Source organism: Spermophilus citellus, assembly GCF_964194105.1.
Source record: "Spermophilus citellus genome assembly, chromosome: 4".
Classification (NCBI taxonomy): domain Eukaryota; kingdom Metazoa; phylum Chordata; class Mammalia; order Rodentia; family Sciuridae; genus Spermophilus; species Spermophilus citellus.
This window is the reverse complement of record NC_138185.1, coordinates 127,471,992-127,486,876: the sequence shown is the minus strand read 5'-3', so window position 1 is coordinate 127,486,876 and position 14,885 is coordinate 127,471,992. Positions and strand designations below refer to the sequence as shown.

The 14,885-nt window shown below is 38.0% G+C and overlaps 1 protein-coding gene and 1 pseudogene across 5 annotated transcripts in view; one reads left to right on the top strand and one right to left on the bottom strand.

The window, feature by feature from the left end:
- The window catches only part of MYO5A (myosin VA), a 207,184-nt gene that overhangs the window by 149,404 nt on the left and 42,895 nt on the right, over nt 1-14,885 (bottom strand). The gene's annotated exons all lie outside the window — the stretch shown is intronic.
- Nucleotides 9,735-10,277, top strand: LOC308647349 (lipid droplet-associated hydrolase-like; annotated as a pseudogene). The gene has a single exon. The product of its transcript is annotated as a lipid droplet-associated hydrolase-like (transcript).

Here is a 14,885-nt window from a genome sequence, read left to right as displayed (position 1 = left end):
CATTTTCAGCACTTGCTGCTAACTTAGGGAAAAATATATACAATGCTGATCATGTTAAATAGGCACAGCTCTCAATATATAGATGTCTTCCTCCCACTTAGAATATCTACCACCTGATAAATGAGTTAGATATAAAAGAAATCATGGGTAATTTTTTTAAAATCATAGAATACATTAACATGTTATATTTGAAGGAATCATGGAATTAAATATTAAATAAAACATACATTTTATGAGGCAACATAGATAAGATGCTCAAAGCAGTGCCTGGCAAATAATAGGCAGGCACCAGTATGTAGTTCACTTCTGTATATAGCAGGTTGTGTTGGTTCCCAGCTTTTGGAACAGACATTTCTAGGCTAATATCACAGTCTGCTATAAGTTGGAGCATATTACATGTCTTTCATGACCTGACTCCCTGCTAGTTTCTCCAGTCTCATCTTTAACCTCTTCTGACCTTCCATTCAACCCTCTAACAACTTCAAAGAGCAACTGTTTCCTCCATACCTGTCTCATTTACTCATGTGGTCTCCAAACATAGCAAACTTTTTGCCTATGTGTCCTTCATGGGGTTTTTTTGTTTGTTTTTTTTTTTGTTTGTTTGTTTGTTTGTTTTGGCAGTCTACTGGGAACACTCTAAGCCTGGCTTCTGAGACACCCCATTCTCACGGTTCCTATCTGCTTCTCAAAATCACTTCTTTTTAAAAATGATCAAGAACATGAAGAAAGAGCCTATAGAATAGGAGAGAAATCTTTGCCAGTTGCTCCTTTGACAGGGATTAATATCCAGAATATATATATTCTGAAGGCTAAAAACATAAGAAAAAACAAATAACCTAATAATTAAATGGGCAAAAACTAAACAGACATTTCTCAAAAGAAGAAACAGATGGCTAACAAATATATAAAACAATTTTCAACATCTCTGACAATCAGGGAAATGCAAATCAAAACCACAATAAGATTTCATCTGATTTCTGTCAGAATGGCAGTTATTAATAACACAAATAGTAAATGCTGGCAAGAATGTGGGAAGAAAGGTACTCATATACCTAGGTGTTGTACTAACTGGCAGACCAATCACTCTAGAAAGCAATACAGAGGTTACTCAAAAACCTAGAAATGGAACTACTATATGACCCAACTATTCTACTCCAGGTATTTATCCAAAAGAACTAAAATCAGCTTCAATATTTACAATATTTACCACTTCAATATTTACAGTAGCATAATTCACAATAGTCAATTATGGAATCAGTCCAGATGACCATCAATAGATGAATGGATCAAGAAAATGTGGTATATGTATACAATGGAATTTTACTGAGCCTTAATGAAAAATAAAATTATGGCATTTGATGGTCTATGAATGGAAATAGAGAACATTGTGCTAAGTGAAATAAGCCAGACTCATAAAATTAAGGGTTGAATGTTTTTTCTCATATGTGGAAGTTAGAGCAAAATAAGAGAAAGAGGGTGGTGGGGGACTAGATATCATAAACATATATACTAAATATAAGTGGAGGAAAAGAAGGAGATGGAGAGGGAAAGAGGAGGGACAGGAAAAGGGAATATATATATATATATATATATATATATATATGAAGTACCAATAAAAAACAAACAAGTGAAAGGAAAATCAATTGGTAGAGGAAGGAGAATAGGGGGAAGGGGAAGAGGAGGGAAAGAGTGGGAAAGGGGATTGAGATCAAATTCTATGCACGCATGATTTTGTCAAAATGAACCCAACTACTATATATAATGCTCTAATTTTTTAATTTAATTTTTTTTTTAAAAATCACTCCTTTTCAGTTTCCTGTGCTAGTTCTGACATCTCTATGTTCTCTCTTCTCTTCTAATGTGGTATTAAGAACTCAAGCTGTAAGACCAAACTGTCTGGGGTTTGTTTCTTACTAATTTTTCTGTGGCTTTTCTACACCTCAACTCAAGCCAAACAAAACTCTTCTCCCATCTCCTTTTAACTATGTCCTTTTCTGTAGCATCGTTATCTTAGTAATAAGACAGGGACCTCTACCCAACAAGTTAGTTTCCCTTGGGAGAAACTAGTTAGTTTCTAGTTAGAAACTAGTTAATTTCTAATTAGAAACTAGTTAGTTTCCCTTGGGAAACTAGTGACGCTTAGTACTACCCTCTCCTCTACCACTGTATCAAATCCATCAGTAAATCCTACCAGCTATGTTTAGCTAGATTTAGTTCCCACCCCATCTCCACAGCTACCACCCAACTCTTTCCTATACTCACTCTAGTGCTAAAAATAGCTACCACACTTTCCTTCCTGATTCTCTATACAGCAGATGCATTGACCTTTTCAAAATGGGAAAATCGGATAATGTCTTACCCTTACTTAAAAACCCTTTATAAGGGCTCGGGTTGTGGCTTAGCAGTAGAGTGCTCCCCTCTCACATACGAGGCCCTGGGTTTGATCCTCAACACCACATAAAAATAAATAAAATAAAGGTATTGTGTCCAACTACAACTAAAAAATAAATATTAAAAACCCTAAACCCTTTATAACTTGGTATAAAACATCTGTATAACCCCCTAGAGCTCTGCATTATTTGGCAACTGCTTTTATAAGGCTGCTGCTGCTTCTTTTTTTTTTTTTTTTTTTTTTGTACTGGGGATTGAACCCAAGGGCCCTTTATCACTGAGTTACATCCTCAGTCCTTTTTTATTGTGGGATAGGGTCTCACTGAGTTACTGAGGCTGGCCTCCAACTTGCAATCCTCTGCTCAGTCCCCAACTCAGTGGGATTACAGGTGAGCACCACTGTGCCTTTCCATGCAGAAGGTCTTGAACCAGGCTCATCTCATGATATTCCCCACTACCCACTGCTTAGCCCCCTCTCTGCCCAACCAAGGATCATCTATACTGATTTTCTCTTAGCTACTTGAACAACCCATGCTACCTTAAGCTTCAAGACTATCTCTTGCTCAACTGAATTCAAGTATTCTTCATATTTTAAGCTTGAATATCTGTTACTTGGAAAGCCTTTCCCTGACCTTTGCATCTAAATTAAGTGACCTCCCCACTCCTCGCCATTATATTTTCTCATATAACCCTGTACCTTTTCTTCACTATAAAAACCACGAAAATAGGAATTATATCTGCTTTGCTCAAAACTAATGCCCAGGGGCTGGGGAAGTAGTTCAGAGGTAGAGTACTTTCCTAGCATGCATGAGGCTCTGGTTTGGTCCCCAGCACCACCCCCTCTGTCAGGGACTAGAAGGAAATTCTCCTTCAAAGATTAGCCTGACAGCCCCCTGGGAGACATCCTGCCCGGAAGGCATCCTGCAGCTACCTATCTCCCTGGAACATCCTGCGGTTATCAGGATCATCAGACATCTTGCACCTGGCAGTTTTACCACCCACATCCAGCAATTGCCCATTGGAGACCTTCCCCATCCCCAGCATATGAATACCCACCCACATCCAGCAATTGCTGATTAGAGAGCTTCCCCATCCCCAGCATATAAATACCCCTGTGTGAACAATAAAAGTTTGCAGCTTGATCAGAACTTTTGTCTTGCTGTCACCTTTCTTGTCTCTTGTCCCTTCATTCCTCCCCATCTAGGTTCACTGCCCACGTTGGTTGATGTGTCCTGCCAGGACAATTGAGTGAATAAACAATTGATAGACAAGCCTTGTGGAGCCAAACTGATTTGATGTGTGAAGGAATACCATAGTGAAACAAAATTAGTCAGAAGAGAATTTAAAATAATTTAATTATCTATCAACTACAAGTATGAATTAAAAACAGCATCCCAGTCAGCCAGGCTGAATAACACAAAGCTGGCAAGCCCAAATAAAACAACATTTCATAATAGGAGGATATCTGAAAGATGGTGAACAGAATATGTGTTAACATAAAGAGCCTCCAGGTTAGAAAAACTTATTTATATTTATATCTTATATACTGATTGGCCCTCTTCACATAGCTTGGGTAGACTTTTGACCAACAGAATCCCCAGAAAAAAAAAAAACTGTTTGAACAAAACCCACAATTTCTACTCTATAGATTAATATTTTTAAATGTATGTATAAGAGTTAGACTAATAACATAAGATTGCAATCTTCTTATGATATATTGAAAGCCCAACTAGATGTACACTAAGTCCCCAAAAGGCTCCCAGTCACACTAAAGACTGAGGAGAACCACAGAAGTGATGTTAGACCCAATCCAGTTTCTTGACACATACGCACCTTGATCATGGTTACAGTTACTAGAAAACTAAGAATCAGAAATAGATATTAAGACTATAAAATTATGACTTGGAAATTCCCAAGCATGTGAAAAGATCAAAAGTACACTCTGCTTCCCTCAACTGTGACAGCCCTTAGGGGTTAAATGGTATGACTAAATTGATAGGGAAGATCATCTGAATTAGGTGATCAGGGGTTCTCAATAGGCCTGAGAAGAACTGACAGGAAGGGCTGGGGATGTGGCTCAGGCGGTAGCGTGCTCGCCTGGCATGCGTGAGGCCCGGGTTTGATCCTCAGCACCACATACCAACAAAGATGTTGTGTCCGCCGAGAACTAAAAAATAAATATTAAAAATTCTCTTTAAAAAAAAAAAAAGAACTGACAGGACAATGGGGATCATAACAGAAAAATCAGAATTGACTGCCGTATATTTTAGGTTGTAAAAATCTCATAGTTCATGAACTAAGGACATTTATTCTTGAACAAGAGTTAACACCAATTATAAATGCTGAGAGAGAATTTTGAAAGAGAAATGCAGCAAAAACAAGCAGATGTTCTAAAAGAACTTGTGCCTCAGCCTTTTCTCTAATCAAGCAGCATCCTACAGTGACTTGACCACACCTCTCCTGCTGCTTAAAATGATTTCTCCGGAAGTAAGAATTTCATTCTAAACTGAGAAGAATTTCATTCTAACAACTGAGGAAAAATATTATTTACTTTAACCCCTAGACTAGCTTTTCAGTTAAAAGAATCATTCATGAGTTTATGTATTTTTAACATGTATAAAACTAAAATTTTTAAATATTAAAAAATTGTCACGTAGAATTGCTTTTATTTTTCACCATTATAAAACCTTTAAGAGAGTTATTTTCCCTGTACTTATTTTTTCTTAATATTCTTAGACAGTTATTTAAGCTTATGTTATAGATATTTTCACTGGTACTTTAGTGCTTCATATAAAATTGGCTCTCTTTTTGCTAATTAGGTCTACAGTCCTGATAAAAGCTACTCTAAATTTATTTTCAATCTCTGAGATAATTGGCTATCACTGCATAATAAGTACTTCCTTTTATTTGACCTGTAATTATTTCTTTGAAGCTTCAAAAGATGCCCTTGAGTTTACTTATATAGTGAATAAGTCCATATTGCCCTCTCCAGGCTCTTCATATCCTTCTAAGCTTCCATCAGATAAAAAGTTCAGTCTTCCCAGACAGAAGAGTCTAACTTTTTTGAAGAGTACCTCATATCCTTTTATTCCTTCTAACTTATTTCTTTTTAAATTCTCTGAATCTCAATTTTCTTATAAAACAAAGCTGCTTAGACAGCATAGAATGTTCAAAGTTAAGAATGTGGGCTCTGGAGTTAGTCAGAGCCAGTGGCTCTAATACTTTTTCCACTGTATGAGTGTGAACAAATTACCCAACTTCCTTCCTCAAAGTTCTCATTCATGCAGCTGGTTAATATCTACCTTACAAAGTTTTTACACAGATTAATGAGATGAAGTTTAAATACCAATATATTATGTCAACACTTACCTCATACTAAAGCTAGATTTTTTTTTTTTTTTTTTTTTAAAGAGAGAGTGAGAGAGGAGAGACAGAGAGAGACAGAGAGAGAGAGAGAGAGAATTTTTTAATATTTATTTTTTAGTTCTCGGCGGACACAACATCTTTGTTGGTATGTGGTGCTGAGGATCGAACCCAGGCCGCACGCATGCCAGGCGAGCGCGCTACCGCTTGAGCCAAATCCCCAGCCCCTAAAGCTAGATTTAAGAGCCTCTTTATGGTTAATTTGAATTCTTTCACTACATTCTAGGAGGAACTGTGATTTGGCCTCACCCACAGGTTTAATATTACCTCATTGGGATTTTTCTTTCTTTCTCTGAGCTCCAAGGGTACCAGTCTTCTATTGTGCCTAGAAAACCCCAAACTCTATAACTTCAAAGTCATTGATATGCCCTCTGCCTAGAACATGCTCCTCTCATGCCCCAAATCTTATTAAGGCTAGTTCCATTTTACTCTTCAGGTCTTAGATTAGATGTGTCCCTCTGGAAAAGTCCTCCCTGCCTACCCTACAGATTGTTTGTTTACTTGGGATTATCATATGTCTCCATAGCCGGTCTGAAAGTCCAAGCGGGTGGAGAACATACCAACTCCAAAACCTAGAAAAGCAGTAGATGCTCAATTAATATATATGTAATACAAGTATTTAGCAAATGTTTAGCTCAAAGAAAAAAACAGATGAGGACCAGGAAGTGAATGACCTCATATGCTATGGTAGGAACTTGGCCTTTATACAACAGAAGATAAGGAGTCAAAGGCTTTTAAAGCAGGATGATGAATGACCAGATATTTCTTTTTTTCTTTTTCTTTTTTAGTTCTCGGCGGACACAACATCTTTGTTGGTATGTGGTGATGAGGATCAAACCCAGGCCGCACGAATGCCAGGCGAGCGCGCTACTGCTTGAGCCACATCCCCAGCCCCCAGATATTTCTTTTTTTTCTTTCTTTTTTTTTTTTTAAAGAGAGAGGAGAGGGGGGGAGAGAGAGAAAGAGAGAATTTATTTATTTATTTTTTATTATAGTTCTCCTCGGACACAACATCTTTGTTTGTATGTGGTGCTGAGGATCGAACCCAGCCGCATGCATGCCAGGCGAGTGCGCTACCGCTTGATCCACATCCCCAGCCCCCCCAGATATTTCTAATACCCAATTCCATCAGCAATCTTTTCGTCATAGTCAAAAAGTACGTTTTGTACAACTTCTGACCTTGATTAGTTGTTCTCTCTCCAGTTATTTGTATACAACTGTCATATTTTGCCTATAGACATCTAATATACCTATATCTAATATACACATAGTTGTTTCCAAAATGTCATTCATATGAGGCAAATGACATTGCAATTGAGGCACTAGGAATTAGCTTTATCTAAGTAAAAGGGCCAAGAGGGAAGTTCAGCTGGTATTGCCTAATTAATGATGGAATAGAGTGTTAAATTGGGGGCTCCATGCTGCTTTCTTACAAAGTCATCTTAGCACAACCTCCCACCCTTTTTAATAGCATCCTTTTAGCTGAATTTTAGCTGGGAAAACCAGCTATATCAGGTACCAAGGTTGTATATTTAGAAGAAATGTTTAAAAGATTTTTAAGAAAAATTTTAAATTTCTGGATTGCAAAAGATAAGCAAAGTCAAAAACACAAATTTGTCATATTTGTAAGAAATTAATTCCTTCAATGTATAAAGAACTCTTACAAATCAATTTTTAAAAGATAAGAAACCAATAGTAAATAAGCAAAACAAACAAACAAAAAACAGGCAACTAACATAAGTATCACTAAAAATAAACATAAAATGTCCCATCTCACTAACAGACAGGAGATTGAGTATGATCAATGCACACTGTATGCATGTATGGAAATATCACAGTAAATTCCATTAGTATGTACAATTAATATGTACTAATTTTTAAAAGGATAAAAAAATATAAAAGTTTCACATTGGATTTGAAAAGATTCACAGGATTACTCAGGAGTGGTGGCACATGCTGGTAATCCTAGCCAAGGGAGGAGGATCACAAACTCAAGGCCAGAGCCAACAATTTTGCGAGATCCTTTCTCAAAATAAAAAATAAAAAGGTCTGGGGATATAGGTCAGTGCTAAAGCACCCCTAGGTTCAATCCCAGTACTGAAAAAAAAATTAACAGGATTGATAATAATCTGTGCTAGGAAGAAAATGGACAATAAGGCCTAAACAATTACTGATGAAAGAACTGGCTTTACTTTTCACCAAGAAAAAAGTATAAGCATGTGGTTATACATTTTAGGCATATTTTCTATGTTCATTTTGTTAGTAAAAATAGAAAATAATCAGTACTATTCTGCATTGGTAGAATAAGAATATGACTCAGTCAGCAAAAACACAGCTCACTCAGCATGACACTTGGAAACTCAGGCATAATAAAGAGGAAGTATTTGGACAGTTTTGATATTCTTGCAACCACAAGAGAGAGGACACCAGGGTGGTGTCTGCACAAAAGACACAGGTTGAGATCATACGGAAAAGGATGAAAGGAGAATGCTTATTCTTTGAGCTTAAGAACTTCTTGGACACAGCAGACATCTCTCTTTTCTCTCACTGGTCTAGACATAACCAACATAAAAAACAAGTATCTGATTCTGCCTGTTCTTCCTCATGGCATCGCATGGAAGAAACCCTGAAATGGGAGGCAATAGAACTATCACTGGTGAGTTTTATTTGTTTTTGTGATGGGATTTCGGTCATTTTCTGTTGCTGAAGAGGGCAGAGGTTACCCAGAGCTGAAAGAAAGAGAAGTCAACATAATTTGTACAGTTAACAACTCCATTTTGAGAGATTCCTTGGAAATCTGGGAATGAAACCACCATTTGACCCAGCTATCCCTCCCCTCAGTCTATACCCCAAAGACTTGAAAACAGCATATTACAACGTTTATAGCAGCACAATTCACAATAGCTAAACTGTGGAGCCACCAAGATGCCCTTCAATGGATGAGTGGATAAAAAAATGTGGCACATATATACACAATGGAATTTTACTCAGCAATAAAAGAGAATAAAATCATGGCATTTGTGTAAATGTATGGAGGTGGAGAAGATAATGATAAGTTAGCCAATCCAAAAAAAAAACAAATACTGTCCGGGACTAGAAGGAAATTCTCCTTCAAAGATTAGCCTGACAGCCCCCTGGGAGACATCCTGCCCGGAAGGCATCCTGTAGCTACCTATCTCCCTGGAACATCCTGCGGTTATCAGGATCATCAGACATCTTGCACCTGGCAGTTTTACCACTCACATCCAGCAATTGGTGATTAGAGAGGTTCCCCATCCCCAGCATATAAATACCCCTGTGTGAACAACAAAAGTCTGCAGCTTGATCAGACTCCTGTCTTGCTGTCACCTTTCCTGTCTCTTGTCCCTTCATTCCTCCCCATCTAGGTTCGCTGCCCACGTTGATGTGTCCTGCCAGACGGGACAAAATACCAAAATATTTTCTCTGATATAAGGAGGCTGACTCATAGTAGGGTAGGGAGGGCGAGCATGGGAGGAATAGATGAATTCTAGAGGGGTGGGAAAGAAAGGGAGGGGGCAGGGGATTAGCAAGGATGGTGGAATGTGATGGACATCATTATCCAAAGTACATGTATGAAGACATGAATTGGTGTCAAATTACTTTATATACAAGCAGAGATATGAAGAATTGTGCATATGTGTAATAAGAATTGTAATGCATTCCCCTGTCATTTATTTTTTTTAATCAAAATAAAAAATAATTAATTAAATTTTTTTAAAAACTCCATTTTGAATGTATTGAAACACATCGGAATTCTGAGCCCCAGTAGGTTTTTACTAAGGATAAGAAAAGAGCCAGGCACACTGATGCATCTGTTATTCCAGTGACTCAGGAGACTGAGGCAGGAGGATCACCAGTTCAAGGCTAGCCTCAGTCATAAGGTGGAACTTCCGGTCCAAGCACGCCTCCCCAGGAACTTCAGTGGGGACCTTGTGGGCAGACAGAAATGGACTCAGAAATCAAGGAAGAAATCCCTGTACATGAGGAATTTGTTCTGTGTGGTGGAGTTGAAACACAGGTTCTAAAATGTGGTCTCTGGGATGACCTCTTTAATGATCAAAATGTCAACAGACCTAAACTGCTTATTTTCATTATTCCTGGTAACCCGGGTTTTTCTTCTTTTTATGTGCCATTTGCAAAAGCTTTGTACTCTTTGACAAACAGATGCTTTCCAGTTTGGACTATCAGTCATGCTGGGCATGCCTTGGCCCCCAAAGACACGAAGATTCTTACAGCATCAGAAGATGCAAATGCTCAAGAAATTAAGGACATCTATGGACTACATGGTCAGATAGAACACAAACTAGCTTTCCTGAGAATCCATGTGCCAAAGGAAGTAAAGCTTCCTCATTGGCCATTCAATAGGCAGCTACATTGCTCTTCAGATCTTGAAGCGTGCCCCTGAGCTTCCAAATCAAGTCACTAGGTGCAGCCACATGTAAGGAGAGGAAATTACACAAAGGCCTGCATTCCAGGATGGGAGGCACCTTGGAAGCCATGTCAGAAGCTGCCTATCCCACCACTGTACAATTAGGATTTCACTCGTGTGGTATATATAAATTGAAGTACTGAATTGATTTTCTACTAAAGGCAGTGACTTGGTCCTGCCAAATAAAATGCAGCAAACTGATATGAAATATAATTTTTGGTTATTAGTTGTTCAGATGTTTTTAAAGCTTTAAAAACATTTAAATTTTTAAATTTTTTCTTTAATATTTAAAATAGTAATAATTTACCATTCTATAAATGTAAAGAAAGAAAATGCTCATTTCTGAGCTTATCAGAGTCTGTTAACTTAATCACAGGTCTGTGTTTTTTGTTTGCTTGCTCCAGATCCATTCTATATGTAATATTTGGTTTCTCTTGTGTACACTGAAAATGATTGTTTAACACATTCATTTTGAATCCTTCTCATTTGGGGGGCTTGCCTTTTCAGTGTCTGCTGAGAAAGAAGTACGATAGTGCATCTTAAAGTTATATACATTATTATACCTTCTTCAACTCCCTAACTTTATATTGTCTTATTTTCATGTATTTTGCCCATGCAAGAGTGGTAGTGAATGGGATTGTGGGTGTGGCTCAGTGGTAGAGCATTGTGCAAAGCCCTGGGTTTAATCCCCAGCACCAAAAATAAATAACTAAATAACAATTTTTAAAAAAGAATATTGGAGAAAAGGCAAAAAAAGATGAACCACAAGCTTAACCTAGTCTTATTTGTAGAGACATAGCTCACACTGTGATCGTAGAGTTTGCAGAGATTGTGAAACTTTTTTATCTTCATTAAAAGCGTGTATGCTAGAAAAAAAAAACAAGGCTAGCCTCAGCAGTTTAGGCCATAAGTAACTTAGCAAGACCCTGTCTTAAAATAAAAAATTAAAAGGGCTGGGGATGTCGCTCAGTGGTTAAACACCCCTGGATTCAATCCCTGGTACAAAAAAAAGATAAGAAAACTGAAACAATGAAGATAATAAGGGATGCAGATGTCATAACTACTGTTTATAAATTAACTTATAAACAGTAGTTCTTTTTATTACTTGTAGTGCTTTTTATTATCAGATAAAAAGTATATAAATAAATATATAAAAGTTTATAAACTTTTCGGGCTGGGGCTATAGATCAGTTGGTAGAGTGCTTGCCTTGCATGCACAAGGCCCTGGGTTTGATTTCCAGCACAAAAATCAATCAATCAATCATGCTGAGAACCATTAGCCAAGTAGGTATGACAATTTCCTTGCCAGCGTACCCCATGTTGCTTAGAGGAAGGACTCCTGGAAATGGACTTGCCTTGGACATTTGCAGTGACATTGCATGTATGTTTGAGAAAGGTGACCCTGCTCAAGGACCAGGGTGGATCCTGGTTTAGGGAGGATCCTACTGGATTAGGGCAGATCCAGGTTTAGGGTGTATCCTGCTGGGAATAGGGAGTATCCTGCTCCTTGGGTTTAGGGCGGTTCCAGGTTTAAGGTGTACCCTGCTGGGAATAGGGCGTATCCTGCTGCCTCAGGCATGCCCGCTCCTTGAGTTCCCATTGAGTTCTCCTGGGATTAAAAAAGTATTTGGGATTCGGAGCCTGGTGGAGTACTTAGATTTTGCACAGAACGTGAATTTGCCCAGAACATGTGTAGAGTGCCGGTGTGAGTTTGGAAATAAAGAATTGCTGTTTGAATCTACAAGGCTGTGAGTGGCTCGTGATTTTGTGCCCACCAGACTGCGGCACAATCACACATAAATTCTAAAACATTTTCATCATATTCACATTAAAAAAACAACAAGGCAAAATTAATCCTTTTCATATCTCTAATACTGATTTTCTGTTCATACTGAGCTAGGCATGGGGGTGAATGCCTATAGACCCAGCTACTCAGGAAGCTGAGGCAGGAGGATCACTCAAGCCCAGGAGTCTGAAAATAGCCAGGGCAAAACAGCAAGAGACAATTTCTTTTTCTTTCTTTATTTCTTTTTTTAAATACTTTTCTTTGTAGTAAATGGATACAATGACTTTATTTTATTTATTTATTTTTATGTGGTGCTGAGATTTGAACCCAATGAAAGGGTAAAGCTTCTAAGCTGGAAAGCTTGAATTAAAATGTAAAAAGATTATGTATTATTAAGTTCCTCTGTTACACCCAGATTCCTGAGATAGTTAAGACAACGCCCTACTGGCCATTCAGCCTAGGGCCCTGTGCAGTTTGTCACAGGGCCCGAACCAATCAGTTTGAATGTGTACCCAGTTTAGAAGTGACCAATCACCCCTGCCCAGCCTGTTCCCGCCAATGAATAGACTAATCATGTATCAGAGTTGTTGTTCAATTTTCCCGCGCCTCATGATGATTTGTTCTGATGTGTGCAAAGCCCCCCACCCTCTCCAAAAAGTGTACTTAAGCTCTGCTTGACCTCTGCTCTGGGCTCTGGGCTGCTCTCCCTTCTTGAGTGAGCACGGAGCCCCAGCACTCTGGAAGGGATCCCTAATAAATCCCCCTTGCCATTGCATGGAGCTAGTCTCGTGTGGTCTCTCCTTCTCCGATGTTTCGCCGGACCCTTACACCAGTGCCTCACAAGTGCTAGGCGAGCACTCTATCACTGAACCACAACCCCAGCCCATGATCCAATTTCTTAAACAGAAAAAAGTTAAGACTGTGGTGAATGATAAGGGTTATATGGGAACTGTGAATACTTTCTGCTTAATTTTGCTGTGGACCTAAAAGTACTCTAAAAATATAGTATATTTTTTTTTAAAGTGAAAATAGTCCATTAGTATAGATGTAACAGTTTAAGAATAAAAGCCTTTAGCCCTAAATTGTGACTCTTGCCCCTGATTTTCCTGGACCACTAACTTATGTGTTCTCTACCCATCCAGGTATTTAACAGCTTTTATGATTCGGCTCCTATGATTTCAAGGAGATAATGCTCACTAAAGAGAAGCTCATTCTTGCTTGGGGAGTAGAGGTGGGGTCCTGGGGATTGAACTCAAGAGCACTCAACCACTGAGCCACATACCCAGCCCTATTTTGTATTTTATTTAGAGACAGAGTCTCACTGAGTTGTTTAGCACCTTGCTTTTGCTGAGGCTAGCTTTGAACTCGTGATCCTACTGCCTCAGCCTCCCAAGCTGCTGGGATTACAAACCACCGCACCCAGTGAGAAGCTCATTCTTGAGCAGGACAACATAGGGAAAATAAAAGGATAAGAAACCAGAGAAGGACCAAATCTCACAGAGGCAAAAATGAAGCACAGTGTTGTTTACAAGGCAGGCCCAGGAAGTTCAGCAGTATGAATCTGTATGCTTTCTGATGTACCACTGCTAATGGGGTCATTTGTGTCAGTGTGTCTACATCACTCTTCTTTGGCTTATCTTCTCTATAATCCTCAATTGCAATTCCCCAAACAGAATATCTGAATGGCTCAGTTAAAAACTTTTACCTCTGTAGTTGGGGCTATAGCTCAGTGGTAGAGCACTTGTCTGGCTTGTAGGGTAGCTATGGTAGAACACACACATATGCACATATACCCCCTTATGTTCAAGTAGTCAGGGAGGGTAGAGTGGATATTCACAGGAAAATATTTTTGCCCTTGTAGTTCTTTTTATTACCAGAAAAAAAGTAAGAGGTAAAAATTAATACTAATTTTAATCTTGACCTCTGTTTCAGTCTTGTTAGGCTTTTCCAGATCTAAATATTCCAAAGTGATTATTATATGAGATATGAAGGAATATAGAAGTATATTTTTATATTTCTAAATTAACTAAAGAACTTGATGGACAGAACAAAACATTGCAGGTGTTTCCTTATTTTCCTAAATATTTTCTGATTTCAATAATAACTTTTTAAAATTGTATACATTATTCTTTTGAGTCATCATAAAAAGCAGAGACAAAAGGTAAATAATTAAAGAACTTAACAGTTATAGGTGGTACCTAAGTCACAATAAATGATTTTTCTAGTAAGTCTTCAAATGATACTGGAGTTTCTTAAAACAGTTTAATATTCTTCCTCTACTAATGATCTGTAAATCACAGAAAACTAATCTTTAAAAGGAAACTAAGAGTGAAAAAATGTCAGATGATGAATCATTTCTAATGTCAAAATGGTTAAGCATGTTAAATTTGAACAATATAGAACATATATAAATACCACTGAAATTATGGAGACAGATTCTTAGAAGGTGCAAATTTTCTGTCACATGAGTTAAGGCATGCCAAAAAGAAGTCAGATGATTTCTATATGAGAACTCTGATTAGATCATGAGATGCTGAATTCTAGAATAAGTTGTTTTTTTTTTTTTTTTAAAGAGAGAGTGAGAGAGAAGAGAGAGAGAGAGAGAGAATTTTTAATATTTATCTTTTAGTTCTCGGCGGACACAACATCTTTGTTGGTATGTGGTGCTGAGGATGGAACCCGGGCCGCACGCATGCCAGGCGAGCGCTCTACCACTTGAGCCACATCCCCAGCCCGAATAATAAGTTCTTTTAAAAAAAAAGTAACCCTAGCAGGACCAACCAATGTTATTAAAATGAAATAAAAGCAAATCACCATTACCTTTATGTTTTTTTT